At 37.7% G+C, this 12,970-nt stretch overlaps 1 protein-coding gene across 1 annotated transcript in view; it reads left to right on the forward strand.

Annotated features, from left to right (window-relative positions):
- Positions 1-12,970, forward strand: part of SALL1 (spalt like transcription factor 1) — a 226,569-nt gene that overhangs the window by 189,843 nt on the left and 23,756 nt on the right. The window contains exon 14 of the mRNA XM_084533410.1: positions 10,848-10,922. The gene's annotated coding sequence lies outside the window, so the exon portion shown is untranslated. The remainder of the gene's footprint in view (positions 1-10,847; positions 10,923-12,970) is intronic.

Genomic DNA, 12,970 nt, shown 5'->3' on the forward strand with positions numbered 1-12,970 from the left:
TGACTATCGAGGGATTTGAACACTGAACAAAACACAAACACTCAACCTGTTTGTATTTTTTTGTTTGTTTTTTTAATAAATCTTTCTTGCTTTCAAGAAGTTTGAAGCACCAAGCTGCAACCTATTCTGAAAAGCCCTTCTCTGACATGCACGCTGAGTGTGGGGTTTTTTTCACTGTAAGCAGCCATCTCCTTTGTAGCAGCTAAAGTAATCAATAAACTGGGTCCAGATTACTGAAAGTGCTGATTTAGGTCAGTGAGAGAAAGAGAGTGGGGAAATTTTATTTCCATAGCATTTATAGCTTATGTGTGTATTTAGAAACAGGGAGGAGCTTTGCATTTGTAGTGTTACTCTGAGTTCCATTTAGCCATCCAAATATTCAACTCTATCTAATCATATTCATCATTTTTGGCATATTTTGCTCTATTTTTCAGGTCAGTCATATATAAAAGAGCACATTAACACTAGCTCAGCTTACTTACCTACATTGTACTATTGAAGTCATATGTACATAAAAAGAAGTGGGGTTTGGCCTCATTTAAGTTGTTCTATTCACTGCGTAAGGGGCCACTCTGTAAAGAATGCATGTTAAAACCAATGGAATGTTAAGGAGAGGGGGGTTTGTTTATTTGTTTTGTTTTTGTTTTTGTTTTTAATGAGAAAAGTACTAGTTCTCCAAGCTAGAAATATTACTGATATAAGTGGGGGGAAAAAAAATGCAGTTTGTGACTTCAAATGTAATTTGTGAGACGTGTTAACATGCATGCAACAGGCTGCTTTTTGTTGCTTTAATGCACTGATAGGCTGTATATTTTAAGGCATAGAATTCACCTAAGGAAAAATGGTTGATAGAGTATTAGATAAATTTTGGATGGATAATAAAGCTAGCACAGTACTTAACTTCACACATAGCATTGCCCAGCAAAGTAGTCTGTAGAGTGGAAGCCTGAAATGTACGTGGAAGTTCTTCATGTCAGTTGGGTGTGCTTTATGAGTACAATACATTAATTGATAGATATGAAGGAGCAATCAAAATGTAAATAGAATTGAGTTTACATTAATGCTTGTTTACTGTACAGATGTATTATATATGGTTTTAGGAACCTGGACTCAATTTCAAAGCATATCTTTAATTCATGAATTGTTCAAATGAATTCCATTTGTGGCTTAAAAAAATATTGTGATTAAAAAAATTATGCTTTTTCTGCACTGAATCAACTTCATAATTTCACATTATTACTGTATTGAAAGCTGAACCAGAAAGGAGTCCTCTTATTTGTTCTGAAAGCATTGCTACCATTTTGAATGTTGTAAAATAATGTTCAGTTGACCGATTACTTCCTCTGTGACAGCTGCACCTTCAGTAGATTCTAATAAACCCAACTTAGGTTAAAGGCCATATTTCATTATTGTTATTGGTATATGCTGCACATATTTAAAGGACCATATGCTGAGACACATGTTGTAATGTTTCTAGTTATTCATTTATGGGATGTGTATGGTAGCTATACAGAGGGATAAAAATTCTAAGCTGTTCTACCTTCCACTAACAGTAAATAGAGGAAGGGGCACATCTAAAGTTAGGGATGATTTTTATTCTTATCCTCCTCTTCAACTTTTCTAGAATTCTCATTCTTTTGGATGTGCAAAATGGAGTCATTTGTAGCATCCTGGATAAATTTTCTCCTCCCTAGGTGACCTGACAATGGCAGTGCCTGTTGTATGTGATGGTGAAGTGTAAAAGTGTGCTCATTCTTACAGCACTGATAGTTTAACATGAGCAGTAGCCACACAGTGAGTTAGTGGCCAATTCTCAACCCTGATGGAAGGTTCTCCTGGGGATAGCTTTTATGTGGTGACCTACAAACCTCCAGTTCAGGAGGCAATTAGGTGACTGTTGGGATTACGCCCTTTTATTCTAGGATAGCATTCAGTTAATAACCCATCTACTAACATGTGAGAGATGCATACCCTTTCCCCTCGTTTGCAGCCTGTATTACATGTGTTATTCAAAACCAAATATTTACACTCAAATCAATACATGAGCCTTAAATACATTGCTGGAATATTTACTACAGGCTGGTGTCTTTTGTTTTCTGGAACCTAACTGGCCACTAACAAAGTAATTTAAAAATGCTAAACTTATCACAAAAGTCATGTGGGAAAACTTTAACAAAATGCTTAATTATTTTGTAGCTCGGCATACTGTTACTAATGGCTGCGTTTAGTGATGGAGGCTATAAACTGTAAATCATACCAGTGTTTCCCATGGCAGAGCAAGCTGCAATAGTGGTCTGACAGTGCCCTTTGACCTCTCTAAGGAAGGCATAGTGGGAAGTATGTGAAGACATTATGCTTGATTAGTCTCTCCCTAGTTTGCCTGGGTAGGAAGATAATTGAAAACACAATGGGCGTTGGAAATTGAAGGTTCTGAAATGCACTTTGCAAACACATGCAATTTTAAATCTATAATGTGTCATCCATATCAGCAATGGACATTGTCTTCATTACATAAATACAATTCTTCTGCTAATACAGTGCAAATAGGGGTTAGGCAGCATCTGCAGCTATTGTAATCCACACTTCAAAGGGCAGTATCCATTTTATATTCTTGAAGTCTCAGGATTAAATAGAAGCTTTAAACAGAAGAACTGTTTGTCTGGTTGATTTCACATTCTCAGATTTGTAGCATTCAAAAGAAAGAAGTTGAATTTTGTCCACTATGTGATCTTATAGTAAAATTAGCAGTATAGCTTATACTTGGGAAATTGGGGACCGAGAGAAGAAGGAATTTGGTTTAGCTATTGTAATACACTGCCTCTATAAGCTGGTACAAGACTATTATTCTGGATGTTTTCTGGTCTGTTGAGTCCTAATGTAGCTAATCTCCAACAGATAGTGCTGCCCAGGGTTCCTGTAAAACAATCATCTGCAAACATATTTATTAACCTTTGTTATTTAGTTTTCTGTGAAGTGCAGGCCACCCTGCTGAACAGTCTACAGCATTTATTTACAATGCTGACTCCTATTAGATATCATTAAGTACATAATAATTATAATAATTATGTGCATTGCTTAGGCTACCCTGCTAAATAACAACCACTTTTATTCAGAAGTCATAATTGCTGCATCTAGACTTAAAATGAAATCTAATTAGATGTCAGTTCACCCCCTTTCACACATAATCTATATCCACTGTATAGCTATGAAATCTATCCAGCAAAGATTAGCTCATTTAGCCTGACATAGTATTATCTATATGGCTGGTCAGGTGAAAGTTATAAAGTAGTGAATATTATGTAAAAACAATTGGAATTGGTGTAGCAGAACTTCAGGGGTGTGACTTCTGTGAATGCTTTTTCACAGAGCTATTTTAGTGGAAAATGTGTTGCCTTTTGCAGCCGTAGCTGCATTAACAGGCATAATAGTTCTGTAACTGGGTAGTGAGATATAATCTTAAAATTACCTGTTACAAGTTTCCTGACTTTTGTATATTTGAATCTGATCTTAATGCAAAGCTGTAGTCCTCCTTGTGTGAAAATAAGGAAGTCTGCAATCTTTTCAGTAGGGAAGATGGAAACAAAGGTGAAGGAAGCAAAGAAGTTAACTAATTTTTAAAACTATGCAATGATTCATTTACTAAAACTAGTTTATTTCAAGGGACAGAGCCAAGAGTTGTCTGATTCATTGCCAATATCAACCATTTTCCCTGCACATTACCACATTTGCATGTCTGCCTCTTTGCAGGGCAATAGCTGGCACTGGTCTTATTCAATATGCGACCATGGAGCATTTTACTGTAGAAGTCATCTCAAGAAATGATTGCAGGAAAAGTTTTAAAATGTTGGGTGCACCCAGAAAGGCAAACAATGTGAGTGAAGTGGTGAAAGGAATAAACATAACAAATGGTTCAATTCTGAACAGGTTAGAAGTGTCACAGATCAGGATGGTCTGCAGATTAGAGAGCAAGTTCTTTAAAAAGGGCTGTAAATGCTTGAGTACCTGTAGCATGTTGCTCAGTGCTGACTTTTTGCCAAGAGTATAAATGTTACTGGATACAGTTATTAGCACAGCGAGAACTATGCATAAGTGTTGAAAACTGCAGACTGCTGCCTAGCAGAATTATGCTAAGCAAGGCATTAAAGGAGATGGTCTAGTGTGGGAAAGAGGTAGATGTATTTATACTAATCTTGAGGATATTTCCACTCTGAAAACTATTTAGGGTGTTCTGCTAGGGCAGGAAGGTGTCATGTGGCAACCTCAGTTTCTCCTGGTGTTCCTCAGTCCCCGCTTCTTATTCTCGTCCAACTCCAAAGCCACCTGGTACTCCCCAGACACTAAGCTGCTTTCTCACAGCCACTTCCAATTCTAAAGCCTCCTTCCACAAAGCCATTGGGCTCTTTTCAGCTTATCTTAGCTTTCTGCCATGGATTTTCACCCACTATATATAATTAGGACTGAGGTTTTGAATTTGGAAATCTTCCTTTTGGGGAATACCTGAATTTGGCAGCCTCCAGAGCCAGCAGGTGCTGTACTGACATTTTGTAAGCGCCAAGATTTTGACTGTCTTTGATTGCTTTACTGAGCTGTGTTCCATGTGTCATCTTCAGGTAGCTCCTCCTCAGTAGAGAGAAGTTGTAGTTTTCCACTAAAGAACACCATATTGTGGGGCTAGTCACCCACAACATGCATACAAAACTGAACAAAGCTGGCAAGAGATGCAAAAAATAAGAAGGGTTTCTATATAGGTACATTGGCCAGAACAGAAAGGTTGAGGAGAGTGTACCCCCACTAATAAAAAAGAAGGGAGAACTGGTAACAACAGACATGGAGAAGACAGTACTGGTTTTACTGAGTACTGGCTGGTACTGTTTAATATCTTTGTCAATAACATAGTGGGATCAAGTACACCCTCAGCAAGTTTGCAGATGATGCTAAGCTGAGTGCTGCAGTCAGTACACCAGAAGGAACGGATGCCATCCAGAAGGACCAGGACATGCTAGAAAACTGGGCCCACGTGAACCTAATGAGGCTTAACAAGGCCAAGTGTAAGGTGCTGCACCTGGCTGGGGCAATCCCTGAACATGTACTGGAAGAACTCATTGAGAGCAGCTGTGCAGAGGTGGACTTGGGGGTTCTGGTGGACAAATGCTTGACATGAACCAGCAGTGTGCACTTGCAGCCCAGAAGGACAACTAAGTCCTGGGCTGCATCAATGGAGGAGTGGACATCAGGTGGAGGGAGAGGATTATGATATATGTGTATGTATATGTATATATATGTTCTCTGAGAGACTGCCTTCTAAATTTTTCAGCCAGAATTTTAGACCCTTTCGCCTTGGGGTATCACTGAAACAATGATATCGACCCTTCATGTAAGATTTCTATTTCTGTGCTTTATTCTGGTTGGCTAATTCTCTCATGCTTTAGCGATTCTGAGCATGCAAACCTATTTAATGCATGTGTATATCCACAGGCATTTCATTTATCTCAGTTGTACTGATTGAGACATATTTATCCAGAAAAAGATGGGTGACAGGTATTGACAGGCACAAGATATTAGGAAGGCTGCAAAAGTGTGCTTCAGGAGTTTTGGAATTGTTAACCAATGAACTCTGAATTCTTTAAAAGTTCAGCTTATAGTTATTCTGCAGTGCAGTGTTGTACCCTGATACCTGTTTTCTCATACCAAAATACAAACTGATTTATCATGGGAGCAACACCTTTTCTTTTTCCTCCTAGTGAGTGAAACAAGCTACTTGCATCTGAAGGGACCTGAAAGTGTCATATGAACTGTGAGAGAAATTAATTTTATAGGTTGACATGGACCAAATTCTTGCAGCGGTCTTAACTGTAAGATCTATGAGCTTGTATGTATGAGCCAGCAGTGTGCCCTGGCAGCCAGGATGGCCAACCGTGTCCTGGGGTGCATCAAGCACAGCATCGCTAGTAGGTCAAGGGAGGTGATTGTCCCGCTCTACTCTGCGCTGGTGCGGCCTCACCTCGAGTACTGTGTGCAGTTCTGGGCACCACAGTATAAAAAGGACATGAAACTGTTGGAGAGTGTCCAGAGGAGGGCTACGAAGATGGTGAAAGGCCTGGAGGGGAAGACATATGAAGAACGGCTGAGGTCACTGGGCCTGTTCAGCCTGGAGAAGAGGAGGCTGAGGGGAGACCTCATCACAGTCTACAACTTCCTCGTAAGGGGGTGTCGAGAGACAGGAGACCTTTTCTCCATTAACACCAGTGACAGGACCCGCGGGAACAGGGTTAAGCTGAGGCAGGGGAAATTTAGGCTTGACATCAGGAGGGGGTTCTTCACAGAGAGGGTGGTTGCACACTGGAACAGGCTCCCCAGGGAAGTGGTCACTGCACCGAGCCTGTCTGAATTTAAGAAGAGATTGGACTGTGCACTTAGTCACGTGGTCTGAACTTTTGGGTAGACCTGTGCGGTGTCAAGAGTTGGACTTGATGATCCTTAAGGGTCCCTTCCAACTCAGGATATTCTATGATTCTATGATTCTATGATCTACTCATCCATACCTAAATAAGGTGGACATTCAGTTTTTAAGGACACCTGAAAATCTCTGACACTTTTGATCTTTAAAATATGTTGCTCTGAATCCATAGTTATGTTATTGTGCACAATGATGCTCTCAATATGGTTAAGCCACTGGAACGGGTTACCCAGACGTGTTGTGGAACCATGCAGGTTTTCAGGTTAGCTAAAGAAAGACATGGCTGTTCTAGTGTTGACAGGCAAACCCGCCTGTGTCTGATGTTTGACAGACTGACCTCCAGTGTTTCCAACTAACACTTCCATAACTGTGATTATCTGGTAAATTACATTAATCATTTTGGGTGGTGTATAACTCCTATAAATTCATTTGAAAGTTTTCAATCTGCATACAAGTGTTTTGACATTCTAACAGATCTTGAGTTTTATGAGATAAATTAGTTAGAATACTAATAGAGATCGTAATTTTGATCTTTAAGTTTCAGAATGGGAGTTTCTGAATGATAAGAATTTTGGAAAATCTATACTAATTACTTAACCTTAGTTGGTCTTCAGCTCCAGTGCTTGGGTTTAGTAGTTGTACTTTGGGATTACTGGTTTGTTAGTTTGCTTGGTTTTGAAACTACCAGCCAAGAAAGGATCAGGACTGTAATGATTTCAAATGTATAAAAGGATACCCTTGACACAAGAGAGATTATTGAGATAGAAATGCACTTGAAACAAGCAATATCATGTAATATAGTCATTCTTAAATTACATTCAAATTAATGCGTTTGTCAGCAGGGAAACTGATTAAGAGTCAGTTACACATTATTATGCAATATTGAGTACATAGATAAGAAACAATTGTGAATTTCTAATAAACAATTAAGGATTGTAATTGGTTGTTAATAATAAATTTGACCGAAGTTGTTACTGAACTCTAGTGGGAAGACTTGCATGACTGGGAAATTAGAACAGCAGATGATAAGTTATTTAGGAAAGTATGAATGGATGAAAAGGAGGAGGATTGCAGCCTATTTCTGCTTTATGGGGTTTGTTTTACTGTCATTCATGATTTGGATATATATGGTCTCACATAGAAAAGGATCAGTGTTACTTCAGAAGAATCTTGTGATAGAGATTGATAGTTGTCTTCCTATAAACAGGAGAACCAAGCAGGTAATCAAGCACCTGGCTAGAATGTGTAATAGAAATAAATATATTATCAAGTTTAGAAACTTGCATAGTGTCTATTATTAGCACAATGATAATTACTAATTACCCTAATAATTACTTATTACTGTTCTAATAATAAAGATTGTATACTTAAATACGTAGAAATACTTAATAAATACTTAGAAATCATTGGCAAGGAAGCAATAGGATTAAAGGTTTGGTTTGTTACTGTTTGGAGAGGAGGTGAAAATAATTACTAAAATTTATATAGAGATATGACTAAAGAAAGGATAGATCTCTGACTACAAACTGGGAACTGTTAGAACAATTCAAAATTTTATTTTTTAAAGTGATGAGAATATAAGAACCTCATTTAGTGGAAATAATAAAATTGAATATAATTATAAATAAAGATAGGAAAGTTCAATAATCTTCTGTCTTTGAGTAAAGCTACCGCATGCATTTGTATCATATGGTACTTAAGATAACATGTTGTTACTCTAGTTTACCTGACAGATCTAGAGAATTAGATGTCTGTACTGAGAAGGAAATCTTCAATCTAGAAACAAATAACAATCAAATTCAGTAACTGGAAACTGGAATTAGACAAGGTCAGGTGATACAAAATTTAGGTTTTCAAATGGGATCCGATGAGTACTGATTACAGGGGTCGTCTAGCACTGAAAACGTCAAGAGCAGAACAGGAATATTTAAAAACAGCATGGTTCAACACCAGCCAAGAGTGTTCTCATACAGCATTTGGCATATGTTGTGCAGTTGATTGAAATGTTTCACTGAGGCTGTAAATTTAAAGCTATGTATTTGTGCTCAAGAAGAGTTGAGAAAGGGCTACGAGCACATGATTTTTGTGTGGAGAGTCATCACGCTTGCAGGATGGATTTTCTTAGTGGCTTCAGTGCCATTTTCACTAGAGTAATTTTGCCATTAGCTTGCTAGAAGGCAGGAATATTCTGTGTGAAGGCCTACTGATTTCACTGTAAGACTTTGCAGACTCAGGGAGGCATCTAGGAACAGTGCCTGCCACTGTAAATGCCAGTGATCCTCAGCCGTGTGTCCTACAAAGGAAATGTAAACCCTTTTCATGGTCAAATTCGTAAAGTCACATAAACCTGAATTGGTTTTATTTTTTGTTTCTTGTTTTATTTTGTTTGTTTGTTGTTTTGGTTTTTTGCTAGATGTGAATACCTTGTTCCTCCTCCTCCTCACCCTAATTTTCAAGGTCGCTTGACGTTTTGATCTCTGAACAGCTCGATCACAGGATTTCTCTGTGTGATTTAAGGCTGGTTGCACAGAGCAGAGTGAACCTGATCTAGCTGGCATGGATACCACCAGTATGAGGGGCTGCTGATTCAGCAGGAGACAGTTACAAAAGCACTTCTGAGAGAAACCACATTAGGCAATGCTGTCTAAAACAAGAAAAAGGAAGGATGGAAACAATATCTTAAAAATAAATTCCCTGACACTAGTCTTGCTTAAAACTGGAATAAGTCAGGCTGCTGAAATGAGCACTGGTGGCAGTTTAAGTAAGGTGAGAATCAGGTCCAGCATCTGACTTGTACGGTGTCAGTGAGGCTAAAACAAAAGAAGTACAACACCCTTGAGAGAGACAGTTTTCACTTTTTTCATAGCCAGCATAAGTTATTTGGTATTTTTAATTATGTTCTCTTGCAATTCTTAATTTTAAAAAATGCCTGGGTAAATCCCTGCTATGCTCTGCTGTGTACAGAAAAAGAGTCTGCTTCCTCATCTTTAGCCACATTCTGGTAGCTCTATTTGCTGAATATTGCTTAGCTGAAGTAGGCAGCAACAGAACACAGCACTTTCTGGAGAGGAGTCCCCTGTGTGCTTCCTCTGACAAATGTTGAAAAGGGAAGAAATGGCAAGACTAAATATGTTTTTGCACTTCTTGATGTATTGTTTCTATATTATGAAACTCTGACCATGATTGGTATACATACCAAAATAATTCAGTTTTAATAAAGGAAAGTTGGGGCAAACTGTCTTGGGGCTGCAAAATGCCATTAACAGAATGTCGATAAATACACGATAAGCCTGGGAGCTCAGGGGGGCAGCGCACTCTTTCATCTTGTTTCAATGTCATCATCTATATAAAAGAGTTGAGACTTAAGTTTTAGAATGGGAACATTTTAAAATAACTGTGTTAAGAGTAGAAACCCCGTGAGAATGTTTCTGGAAATCTACTAAGCTGTCCTAATAGTTGATTTTTGTGTGTGTGTTTATTTGTTAACTCAACCTAAGGTTTTGTAGTCCACTTTCTTGCAGGGACAATGTAAATACTGGAACAGGTCCTGCCAGGAGGAACTTTATCTTGATTTTTGTGGCAGTAGAATCAGCTTGGAGTGAATAACGTGTAGTCCCATATACTGCTTTGCCCCATGTCTGCATCAGTCCTGGGAACTAACTTTGAACTACGTCTGGAAATTATTGAATACATTTTTGAATACTTTTTCATTGAATTATATGATTCTTCTATGGTACGGATAGTGAAAAGGCAGAATATTTATCCCTATATTTTTGTGTTAATTGAATGCATGGTTTGATGGCTTATAAAGGACATTTTCCACAAATTGGGTTAAAATACTTGTATTAAATATTGAAAAGGCAAAGGCAAAACATGAGTCAAATGTGGTTAAAAGCTAGAATTAGTATCGTTACCACAACATACTCAATTATATACAAAATAGTGAAGTATATTCAAAAAGATAAAATGATCATGCTTGTTTTTTATATACTGGCTCCTAACAGCTGGCACCAATGTATTTAACATTATTGAAGTATATTTGTTGCTCAAAATAACCCTAGGATCTCTGTATTAATATATTTTTTCTGCAGCACAATGATTGTAGACAAATACTCTGGGCACTAAATACACACTGGGGGTGTGATTTATCAAACTAAAATGCTGCCACACAAAATACAAGTATTGGCATCTTTTATTTTCTGTCCACCTCTGTATGTAGAAAAATAGAAGCAACTTGCATTGAAATTTAGTAGTTGCTCAGTTATAAAATACTGTGCATCTAATAAAAACCATGGCCAAAAAATATAGTAATCTGGATGCCTGCACTGTGACAGCTCTGTTCTTGCTCTTGTCATTCATGATATAGCCTGATATTTTTTCTTTTTTTCAGTGTGCTATGACCATAGGTGGTAAGCGATGCCTGCAGGAACAGAGGCACTCTGCAACTCCATCTGTTTTTGCAAATGTAAGTACACAAGATCTTATGTGCTTAAGCTTACAAACATTTTTTTTTTTTTTTGAAGTTGATATAAATCATCCCACGGCAGATATTCTGAGATATATGTTCCTCAGTTAAAACCCTTGGTGATCCACAAACCACACATTTAGAAGTGAACAATTATAGCAGTTGCAAAATCAGATGCTTTTTCTCTTTTAGAGGTATGTAACTGATCAGTATCTCTGTTTCCCACAACAGTGACTCACAGCAGATGAAATATATCTAAGTTCTTTTCTCTCTTATGCACGCAGAGTATATTAGGCCTTTGAGATATCACAATATTTACAAGCTCTGTTAAGTGGACCATGCTGCCACATAGTGGAAGTCTGATACACTCTGTCTTCACCCATCCTATTAAGTCACACAAATATAAAGATGAAATAATGGGGTTTGTTCATTTCTGTAATAATTAACAGCACATTTACACTCCTAGCATATCACTGTTGATGTTTACTATTTGATCAAGTATGATGGATGCCTTGTGGTTGCAAATTCAGATTAGCATAATTTCATCACCAAGGGACCCATGAAAAGGTTCAATTATAGAGCAATCTCATTAATACCAGGGCTTGTTAAACTAATAGAAATAGACATCCCAACAGCTCTGATATGTATACATGTGCTTGGAATATAATTAATGGAAAAGTTACCCATACCTGAAACAAGCGTGAGTGATATGACTGCAGGATGTACTAGACCAACTGAGATAAATGCTGTAACAGAATAGAGAATGTTTTGTTAGATTCGCTCAGAGAAAAAAATGTCAGCAAAAATCTAGGCAACCTTTCTTCTAAAACTGTTAACAAAAGATATATGCTTTGTCTCTGCATAACTTTCTTTTTTTTTGTTTTGTTTTTTTACCTTTTGATAAAAAGCTATTTAATGCATGCTGTCTATCGATTTAGTAGCACTAGAAGCAGTACTCCCCCCACCCTTTATTGTTAGCCTCTTGATTTTTAAGCAGCCATTTTTCTAAAACTTAAAATGGGAGAATTACCTCCAAACAAGAACTGTGGTAAGGAAGCTTGTAGAAGGCCTACTTATTGTAGCTGTGAATGTGGGTGGGCAGCCAGCTTTCTCTGGGGGAGCACAATTCAAATTTTCCAAAAAAGGAGAACAGAAAACTACTGCAACTGGCACCTGTCATTCATGCATGACAGGAAGGAGTTTGAAGTCCAAGCAACAATCTTAACTATTGCAGATTTTCTAGTGACAGACAAACCCTTTCCCTCAGTATCTTCAGTTAAATGCAATAATACTGAAGCTGTGTGGGATTTTTTTCCAAAGACAATGTTTCTGTGTCAAGACAATTAGAGTTCTTAGAGAATTTTTCATAAAAATTAGTTAGTATAATTATTGTCATGTTACCATTTACTTACAAATACACTTGATTTACACCTTGTTGTATACAATCTTATCAGGTCAATGAAGACACAGAAACATTCTACATTGAATGGTTCTCTGCTTTGAACACCTTCCATTGCCACTAGAATATTTGACCCTAACCTTGTCTCATTTGAACTGAGGCCCTATTCTTCTTAGGCTTTGACAAGTCATAGTATTCTGACCAAGTATTTTATTTTAAATAAATAAATAAATAATCTTTCTGGTGTTAATAATACCTATTGTCTTAGGACAGTTTTGGTCTAAAAGCTGTGGCAAGTCTCTTGAGCTCTGACTTTCTGAAGGCTTTAGTCTGTATGCAGCTCTCTTAATAATTGTATGGACAGAGAGAGGTTCATCACTTGCATGACACCCTTCATTAGTAGCTGATTTGGTGATATGCAATAGAAAAGGGTATTAAAATCCTTTTGGAAAAGCTGGATATAAGTTACTGTCTCTGCCATAGTTTGAAGTTAGAAATAGCAGTTCCCTCTCCCCATCACTGTTTGATAACAGTGAAGGACATTGCAATTAGCTTGATTGTTATCTTTTGCTCCCATTGCAAGTGATATCCAAATGACCAAGCTTTAGTTTGAGAATTGGTGAACTTCTTACTCTGTAAGATCTTGTGT

Source organism: Aythya ferina (genome assembly GCF_964211825.1).
Source record: "Aythya ferina genome assembly, chromosome: 12".
NCBI lineage: Eukaryota > Metazoa > Chordata > Aves > Anseriformes > Anatidae > Aythya > Aythya ferina.